Source organism: Tenebrio molitor, chromosome Y (assembly GCF_963966145.1).
Source record: "Tenebrio molitor chromosome Y, icTenMoli1.1, whole genome shotgun sequence".
In the NCBI taxonomy this organism is placed as follows: Eukaryota; Metazoa; Arthropoda; class Insecta; order Coleoptera; family Tenebrionidae; genus Tenebrio; species Tenebrio molitor.
In genome coordinates, this window is record NC_091056.1 from 4,518,455 (window position 1) to 4,529,196 (window position 10,742).

Here is a 10,742-nt window from a genome sequence, read left to right on the forward strand (position 1 = left end):
AATACAGTTTAATATTTAAGCTTCGTTATTGGCTCTGAAGTAATAATTATGGTTCCAAAGACTAAAAGTTTTAAATACATAAATGGCAAACTTTGTCAATTTTATGGCTTAATAAATAAGTAAAATATCAAAATTGTGACAACATTGAGAAATTAGTCATTATTCACAGCCAATAATGGATATTAAGGTTTAATTTAAGGCGTCTCATAGTTTATTCAGTCTTCCGGTTTCGTTAAAAAACAAGAAACATTAAAAGATTAATATATTGGTGACTCGGCGAGAACAAAATAATTTTACAGTGTTCTGTGTTGAAACTTTACCCACACTTGACCCTTGTTAATGTGGCAAGTTTTAAGTAGATGGCACTGATCACTGAAGAAAAACAAAGCCAGTAGATACATATAAAGTACCGACACGGGTGACAGCTTCGGATGACAGCACCACTAACGATTAGAATTCCGCTCGAGGCGCTACGATCGAAATTTAAAAAGTCCATTTGAAAATTATTCAGCAATAATGCCGTCTTGTTGTGCCCTTAATTGCCGAAACTTTTCTGGAGTAAGCTTTTACCGTTTGCTTATATCGAATAAAAGCCGATATAAGGCTTGGATTCTAAATATTGGACGAAGAAAATTATCCGAAAACGTTCGACTTTGCGAAGTTAGTATTTTCATACAAAAGCATTAATATCTTTAAATTTCGTACATACATAGTTTAATACATTTCGCTTATTTTTAGAAACATTTTACACCTGATCAATTTGAAGGGAGATCTGACAAAAAGGTGCTGAGATGGAATGCGAGGTCTGTAGAATGCGATTCCAACATATGTATTTTTTTAATATGTGAATCTATCTTTTTCAATCATGGTTCCGTTTTGCAACAAAAAGACATTAAAATACTCCGTGAAAATCAAAGGCAAATTTTAAAAATAGCTTAAATAGCGACATCTGTTGACGGACCCATCGCTACTGGTGCTGTCAGTGTCACTAAATGTCACCCGTGTCGGTACTTTATATGTATCTACTGGCTTTGAAGAAAAAAAAAGAAAAATGTCCAGATGTTCAGTGAGTGAGTGAGTTACTGAGTTAACACGTGCAATTCGTGCAACTCAAAGATATCGGATATCGCACTTTCAAGAAAAGACGGGCCTTCTTTGGCGTTAGTTGCCTCTGTTCACTTCCGTCTTTTATGTCAATAATAATAATGTAATCTCGATTTTCACTTGATCTTCTATTAGCATTCTATTAAAAAATTTAAAAAAAGGTAATTTCTATTTTTTTTTATTCCGTTGCGCAATAGATGGTTTTTGATTATCATTTCAGTGAAAAGTAGAAAATTACAAGTTAAGCTTTCTTTTCTTTTACTAAAGCAATAAAAGTATTGAATTGATCCTATCAGTTCATCGGGTACAAGAGACTTAAAAAATGTAATCACAGGCATTAAATACCATTTAATTTCTTTATTATGAATATGTACAGCGTGACTTTGAAGGTTGTGCAGATATTTTAACCTGTGATAGAACCCCACAAAAGGTAACGATTGAGCCAATGATGCCTTATACAAATGTTAATATTTTTCGAGAAAAAGGGGCCCAAAGTTTTTCAAAAAAAGTTTAAGGGCCACTGAATTTTATCGAAAAATGAGTCAAAAATAAATCATAATAGTGTGGTTGAGGAAAATAAAATGTTCTTATAGTCTGACTTTAATATGTATAATTAGTTTAAGAAAATACAAGTGGTCGGTTACATTTTAGAGCGTTTTTAAAATTCTAAAGTCAGGGAACTGGACTCGGTGCCAAATTCAAATTTTTGCCTACAGTATACTTTTTTCGTTGTCATTTAATTCAAAATTAAGGCATTTTGACAAGAATATCAATCTTAACCTCAATTTAAATTACAAATGTCTTTCACCAACCTGGAGAAAACCGATATGGTCTTTGATCTACGAGGATACTTCACAATGTACGAAATGAATAAGCGTGAACTTGGCTACCAACGAGAAGATCGCATTTTAGTTGCAGAAGATATTCCTCACGAAATCCAGAGCGTCACTTCCAGCATTCATTTTTCCATTAACGTGTGGGTTGAGTTTTGGGTTGGAATAGTTGAAAATCACCTCATAGGTCCCTATGATTTACCTCGCCGTTTGAATGTTGTAATGATTTGTATACATTACTTTTTCCGCCAAATATTCGAACCTGCGCAAAACGGTAACAAATGTGGTCGTGATCGTCATCGAATCGGAGGAGCCCTACGTTGTGATTTTCTTTTGGCGGAAAAGGTTCGGAATGCAAACGATGAGGGTTCCAGTTGGAAGAGTGCCGCAAATAAAACACACATGTGAGGGACGCAAAATACCTTTTATTAAAAATGCCTGTAATAACTTTGATGAAAAAAAATGAAACGAATCCAAAAAGACAGAAACTAAGTTTAACGAAGTACAAGAAATTAACTAGTGGAGTACATCACAAAGATAAACGCCAAGATGAATGCAACAATATTTAAAATAACAGAAAACGGGTACATAACAGACAAAATGACAGGTTAAAGCTTGCAAAACAAGTGAACAAATTATGGGGCAGTTATTACAGACAGGGACGGATGAAAAACCCTCTTCAAAAACCGTATCCCAGGTATTACTCATATTTTACAATTTGATTAATAGCAAAAACAATGTTTAATTTGGAACTACGCGGTCAAGGTACGCCAACGGGAGCTTAGAGCTGGAGGTAACAAACTTTCGGCCGCGAGGGGAATAATCTGAATCGTCTTGAAAGCAGCGACATTTTAGGTACTCGGGGTATCGCGTGTCGGACTACTGTGTACCGACCAATTCCGAGTGATATAAGCGTTCGGGGTTGTACGATGAGCTTCTCAGAGTCGCGTAGAGCAGAACTTGTTCCACCTTCCCCAACCAACCGTTTACCGACAAACTCCCGAGGTCCCTATAACTGCGACGGGGGCTTCACGTCAGCTTCTCAGAGTCGCATACAGCAGAACTTGTTCCACCTCCGTTATACGGTCCTACATAACCGTCGCCCCCACGGAAATTTGACTAAACAACCCCCCCGACCTCCTGCATGTCACCTAGCCCCCATGTGATCGTACTTACAACATTTTCATTACGTTCAAAACGCCCGCTCAGGAAATTCGTGAAAACAGAGGCATTCTGAATAGAGTTCGACTTTCTTGGACACGTCGTACCTATTGAAGTTTGCATTGCAAACGATTTGGAGCAACTTCTTTGATGTTTCATTTTATGCTTTTACTCACAGTTACAGTATTTTCACTTTGTTGTTTAAGCCTGTTAATTTCTGAATAAGTTGCAGGCAATATTTTTTTATCATTGTACAAATTTTATCACAAATTTATAATGAGACTCAACAAACTGAAACGATAAAAGTCAAACATAACCTCGAATGACATAAAAACTTGACTTTTTAGGTTAGTCGTTCGTCAAAACTGCACGCCAAATTTGAAAATTTTCAGCGTTTCCCAAAGTGGTTCCTTTGATTTTCTTGGGAACCATTAACATTTCTATAAGGCAAGTTGGGTTATTTTGTCTTCTTTTAACACGTACTACCTCAGGGTAAATATCTGCACAACCTTCAAAGTCACGCTGTATGGTACAATTTGCTAAATTTGAAATATGAACACCCTTTGTTGATGACACGCTAACCTCATCAGAAACTCGATTGACTGACGATCCAGCATCATAGTTAATAATAAATTATTGATTTATTATTTTCTTCTCGTGCTTGGTTATTTGAAGATTTACCATTTTCTGTTTTCAAATTCTTCAAGACGTTACTATTAACTTCATCGAAGTTTTCACCTAAAATCATGTTAAAAAATGCGAACAAGACACTTCGTTTCCACCAGCCTGCAGCCTGCCGTTTAAAAAGTCCCAGTGGCGGTGTCTTATCGGTTTATGACTCAGTTTCAAGAAATGTCCAGGAATTATTTAACCCCGGATAATCATAAAAGCAAGGCCTATCATTTCCACACAGGTAGACAGTTAACTGGAAACGCAAACGGCTTAAAAGAAACTTAGATATTCGATCTAATTCTTTGTTGTTACGCCACTGCAACGACTCTTATTTACCGAACCGTTCCGAAGCACGAATCGTGGTGCGCCGGCTCTTGCCATCCTAAAATGCGTGGACTGTAGCTAGGTACCTATTTTATTATTTAAAATAAACCCAAATTACTATTTTGGGTCGCGGGTTCGATTCCGACCCAGGGCGAAAAAAAAAGGCTCTAGTCTGTCTCGTGATTCGGAAGTCACGTTAAGCCATTGGTCCCGGTCTATTGAGTTGGTCATCATGCCCCTCATAGATTTGTAAACCAGTCCTAGACTGTGTAACAAATTTTTTTGATAAGCACTGCACTATTACTTGATAGTAATATCCGTAATAGTGTATGTACTCCGGCAAAATTGCCGTGCCGCCGGGTGGAGGTGGGATAGTTGATTTTATTTTTTTTTGGGTCCTTGTTTCTCAGTTTTCAGTTTCTGGGCATCCAAAATGTATTGCGGATCTCTACATCTAAGACCTTTTTTTCTTCTTTTCAAAATTATTTCAGGAGCCAAACACTCTTTATAAAATCGAACAAGTTTTGGAAGCATTTTCTCCCAGAAATCTCTGTCAAATTCAATTACTTCCGTATACAAGTCATTTTTCGGTCCACTGTATACTACAAAATGACATTTTTGGGAACCTGTTATTCCAAGTTGCCCCTGAATCTGTAAAATAAAGTTAAAATTGTTACGCTTACCAGCAATGACGTATAATTGCTCTACCTGGTAGTAGTATGCATGGTTTTTTGTCAAGTAAATTTTACCACACTCTTTTCTTTTTAAATAAGGCACCAACTTTTCACTTACAGCTCTTTGAAAAGGTATATCTTTTTTTACTATGCTGGGAAGGCATTTTACCTCAACCAATTCCCCATCTTCAGTCATGCCTAAAATAATAAATGTAAGTATAGAACAGATTTTCGGACGTAAAAATGGCATGATGTAATAAAGGTAATACCATCTGGAGAAGCTGCTAAAAAACTATGTTGGATATCGATCCATAAGCCACAGTCATATATTGTTTTTCCGATTTGTTCAGCAAATAGATTTTTTGCCAATTTTTCGTTTATTTTGCCATATAACATGTCAGGTGTTTGTCTTGTCTCTTCCAATATGTTCTTTACTAGAACGTGACAAGACGTAGATTCTTTTCTAACACAAACGGCGCCAAAATTTGACGCTGTTAATCTGTGCTCTCGCTGAGTTCTGTAGCTCCCACTTTTATCATCAAATTGTTCTGTAGTGGTTTTAAAAATATGCTGCTGTTGAGTCTCGGAAACCTATAAAAATATGTCAATTTTAAAAGTATGTCTAAAAAACATATTTTCGTGCATAGGTACTTTAAGTCGTTTAATCAACTCCTCTACCTCTTCTTTCAGAGCCTCATCAGACATCTCTACACTCGATATATTTGGCCCATAATCTTTTTGCTGCTGTTTTTTTGCGAGAGTACATTGTTGGTGATCTTTAGCGTATTCAAGTTTTTTTACGAATTTTGGCTTACGGTAAGGGGTCTCTTTACGCTTCATTTTACTAGTCATTTTATTGGCAACATAATGTTTTAAAATTTTTCCAGGGCTTTTTTTAAATGCTTTCTTCCAAGACGATAAATGCCATTCTTCTCCCTGGTTATATCGTAGACCAGTTAAGTAAGATGTAATTTGGAAACTGTCTCTTTGAATGAGGTTCAATCGTTTCCCCATATTAAATCGTGCCAGTATGCTCATAAATAATTCTGGGCGGTTGTTAGTCTCATTATCTATGAGCATGTTTGCCTTTAGCAAAACGTTGTGTATTGCAGCATAAAGATGGTGATTTGCCCCTGTCTCAGTTAGCACTGCCGTTCTGTCATTAGCCACATCACCAACCTTGTCACACATATGGACGGTACATTTTTGATGGTTGCCAAAAACGTGGAAAATTGAATTCCTTAAATCGTCTTTAAGTTGTGCTACATCTCCATGGGCGTTGGCGTAAATTGCTTTTTGGGCGGTGTCTGTAAGACATTTTATAACGTCTTTTGTCAATAATTTTCTGATAGACAATGGTACGCCTTTAATATCAGTCTTCATTTTGTGTAGATTTTTTCCGTAATTTTTTATACAGTGATTGGTGCACTCTATTTTAGTTACCTTAAAATGACAAAACTTATGATTTACTTATAGGTCGTGTTTTTCTTTTTACTTGCCTCTGACCCATAACTAACCCTTTTTTGTATATTAGCATGTACAGTAGCGTCACCGTCTGCAATAAACCTCTTGTAACGGAGATGGTGCATTTCCTCACTAATGTTGAAGCCCTTCACAATTATATCTTGTTCCATTGAGCCTGATGAGCCCGTCCAATTCTTGAAACATGTGTGCTCTTTCACGGTTTCATTTTTGTTTTCAGCTCTAGCACAACAGCAACAATATTTGTTTCGTACTCCCACGTAGAGTACTTTGCCCGTAGACTTTCCAATTATTACAGCCTATATAATATGAAATTACATAATGCAGCACACAATTTATAATTCATAATTTGAAAACAAAAATTATTAAATGATAATCTGAGGTCATCTTACGTGACCGTTGATATTTAAAAAACAATATAAGAACTGTATACTACTATACATTTTTTAAATAATAATAATTATATTATACCACTCCTGATGCAGCATTGTAATTATGGCCATAACTCCTCTTAGACCAGCCGCCATCCAGAAATACGGTAATGTGTGCAACTCCGTCTTGATCTACATCACCTTTTTCTCTTGCTATCTTATATTCTTCCTTACCTGCAGCGTCCATTTCTTCCCACAGCGAATCTTTGAACAACTACAATATGCAATTTATTTTTCATCTTTCAATTGCATCACATCTTGATACTTAATAACTTATTAGTATTACTAAGGTATTAAGTATACAGTGTGGAAACTACTTATGGAATAAATTCAGTAATTTCAAAACTAATGACATTTGTCGATAACGCTGAAACAGGTCAATTTTTATTTATGATAATGCTTATTTTAAGTAACTTCACTTGTTCATGACGTCATCCATTTTTGAGCTATGACGTCACACTCATTTTTTTAAAATGACAACTCCCACTTTTTTCTTCTCTTTCTGATAGACCTTAATACTAGCTAAACGATTAATGAAAAAAATTGGTACGTTACATAACAATTTTTTGGAGAAAATGACAAATTTTACTTCACAAAATTCAATTTAATTTTTAACGTCAAAATTCTTTTGTATGGGTTTATTTAAAATTGAAGATTTATTTTAATAGACCAAACAATATAGAAGATTTACGTCAGAGAATTTGCGCTGAAATGAAACAAATCAGCCGGGACATTATTGAGCGCAGTGTACCTACAAAGTATCGGTGGGTGCCAAATAGTTGGCGGGGGACAATTTCAACATTTGCGTTACATTTTATTGTTAACCTTAGATCTTTGTTTGCTTTTGTTTAAGGTCAATTAAAATTTTTACATTAAAAATTAAATTAAATTGTTAAAGTAAAATTTGTCATTTTCTCAAAAAAATTGTTATGTAAGGTACCAATGTTTTTCATTCACCGTAGTAGGTAGTAGGTAGTAGGAAGGTCTATCGGAAACAGGAGAAAAAAGTGAGGGTTGTCATCTAAAAAAATTGGTGATGACATCATAACTCAAAAATAGATGATGTCATGAACAAGGGAAGTAACTTAAAATAAGCATTGTGAGAAATAAAGATTGACCTGTTTCAGCGATTCCGACAATTATCATTAGTTTTGAAACTACTGAATTTATTCCATAAGTAGTTTCCACACTGTATACTCGTACATACAGGTGTCCCAGAGTTGTGAAAAGGCTCCATAACTTGTTTGTCATTAAAGATATCAACTTTTCCATTTTTCTGTATGATAGCTATCCCAATATTATAAAAACACTAAAGTGATGTTTTTTTAAATGGAACCTATCCAGTTCGATTTCATTTTTGGATTCTATTCAAAATTATGAATCAAAATATAGAGGTCGTTTTTAGTTATCTGCCATCGTTTTCGATGAGTGGCTTCTTTTTCACCAGAATTTCGAATTACAGGGGTCCGTTCGAAAATTTGTACCTTCCAAATCGTTATACATAAATTAAAATAATTGACGCTGTTTGATTTCTGAACCTGAACCTTACACCGTTGGAAAGCTTGTCAAAAAAGCTTTCGACCAGTGCAATAATAAATACTGGGTGCCATTTGAAAAAAATGAGTTTTTGGCATTTTTAGTTTGTTATGTTTAAAAAATCGCAGTATGCAGCAAACATTCAGGAATCAAACGGCGTCAATTATTTTAATTTATGTGCAAGGGTTTGGAAGGTACGAATTTTCGAACGGACCCCTGCAATTCGAAATTATAGTAAAAAAAGCGCCACTGATCTAAATCGATGGCAGATAAGTAAAAACGACCTCTATAGATTTGATTCATAATTTAGCATAGAATCGAAAAAAGAAATCAAACTGGGTAGGTTCCGTTTAAAAAAACATAACTTTAGTGTTTTTATGATATTAATGTGCAGTAGAAGCGTAGCTATTATCCAAAAAAAAAGAAAAAGTTGATTTCTTTAATAACAAACAAGTTATGGAGGTTTTTCGCAACTCTGGGACACCTGTATATACCTCACAATCGGTACTTACGAAGCCGAGTCTTCTTTGAGTGTCAAAAAAATGTCGGCCGGATAAAGGTGGAATGTCTAAAATACTTAGACGTTCTACCAAATGGGCATAACTACTCCCGGTTGCAAGAGTCCCCCACACAGCAGAAGTATTGACAACAGATTCGGAATCCTCTGTGGCTTTTTCGGTTCGTATTGATACGCATTCGTCACAAACATTACATTTGTAAGTAAAAGTACTGACTAACCCAGACCGAATTTCTTCATGGTACATAAGTTTGCCGCCTGTACATTTTTTAGAATGATCGTATTGTAACGATACTGTTTGCGACAATAAATAATGTATGTCTACTATTCTATACCCATTTAACTTAGGAATCTCTTTTTCTGTAGCGATTGAGAGTTGATGACTATTTACTCTAAAATAAATGTTGATGTAATACTACTATTATATATAGGTATCTTCCATTTTTTACTAACGTTTCATAATCTGTTACCGAACCCCAAGTAAAATTATATTCTTCACTGTCTGAAACATCATCGTTATTGACAGAAATTAACGGATGATTTTGAACTTCTGCTAATTTCGGTACATTGCTCTCATCTCCGACTACTATAAAAAATGAAAAAATGAAAAAGGAGTAAATAACCGATACAGCTATTTTATTACTTTTATTATTTTATTTATAACCGATACAGCTATTTTACTACTTTTATTATTTATTTATAATAAAAATTTATAAACTTACCGGAAGACATTATTTTATCTAAAATTTCTTTTACAGCTGATTTTCTTGCAGCAGAAATTTTCGCTGATCTCGCGTGTTTTGAACGTTTTTTTTTCTTTGAAAGTACTAATCGTCCCATGATTTACACCTCGGATTACACAAACAAACCACAATATCGAAGCAAACACAGCACAAAACAGTATAAAAGAAGAACCGCCTTTTTGTATTTTGCCGCAATGCTTAGAGTAGGGGTGGGGTAAGGTCACTAAAAAGATACCTTTTTAGTGACTTTACGGTACGAACCGCTTCGGACCGCACAAGAAATTACTTTAGCTATCCCTAAATAGGTGGCAGCATATCATGGGTCATTCTTTAGGAAGCCGTAACGGTCACATGAAATCCCAGCCTTAAGGCGGCCTTAAGGCAACAATTGAATGGCTGACTCGAATAACGTGTAAGTCAATTATGATAAATTTTGGCAACGTAAAATAAAACAATATTTTGAGTTTATCATAAATGTATTTCAACACTTATAAATGTAAATAAATTATTTTAAAGAAACAGATTGTCTTAACAATTTTTAAAAAGAGTTTAAATGTTTACATACAACGTTTTCCCACCAAAATCCCATTATGTTAAAAAATGACTTACAACGTTATTGGAGTCAGGCATTCAATTGGCAACATGTTGTTGATGAAATACTAAATTTCATTCGATCTTCAGTTAAGGCAGTTCTGTTATTATTTTGTGAGAAATTACGTTGCGGAAGTAAATAGGTATTACAAAAGTTGTTGAAATGACGACAAACTAGGACAACAAGGAGGATACACAAAGTATCCTTGTTTTTTATGTGAATGGGACAGCAGAAACAAGGATGCACACAGGAACAGAAAAGAGTGGCCTTCTAGAGTTGTTTTAAAACCGGGTGGAAAAACATAAAACGCAAAAATTTTGTTGAACCACACATAGTTCTCTTACCTCCACTTCATTTAAAACTTTTACTTATGAAACAATTTGTAAGGCCACTACTACCAAAGCAGGGTGAATGTTTTACATATTTGTCCCAAACATTTTCTTATCAAAAGCCAAATTAAAGGAAGGCGTTTTTGTTGGCCCAGACATTCGGAAGCTAATGAAAGATGAAGTATTTGAATCCAAAATGGAAGAAATTGAAAAAAAAATACTTAGAAATCCTTTAAAGAAGTTATCCAGAATTTTCTCGGCAATCATAAAAGCCTAAATTATAAAAGTTTAGTTCAAGATATGGTTATCAATCTCCAAAACCTAGGTTGTTGAATGAGCCTCAT

At 34.9% G+C, this 10,742-nt stretch overlaps 1 long non-coding RNA gene across 1 annotated transcript; it reads right to left on the minus strand.

The window, feature by feature from the left end:
• Positions 1–2,342: 2,342 nt before the first annotated feature.
• On the minus strand, positions 2,343–5,822 carry LOC138140647 (uncharacterized). Its single transcript, XR_011162679.1, has 2 exons — positions 5,038–5,822; positions 2,343–4,966 (listed from the first exon to the last, which is right to left on the minus strand). It is a non-coding gene; the product is annotated as an uncharacterized lncRNA (long non-coding RNA).
• Positions 5,823–10,742: the final 4,920 nt, after the last annotated feature.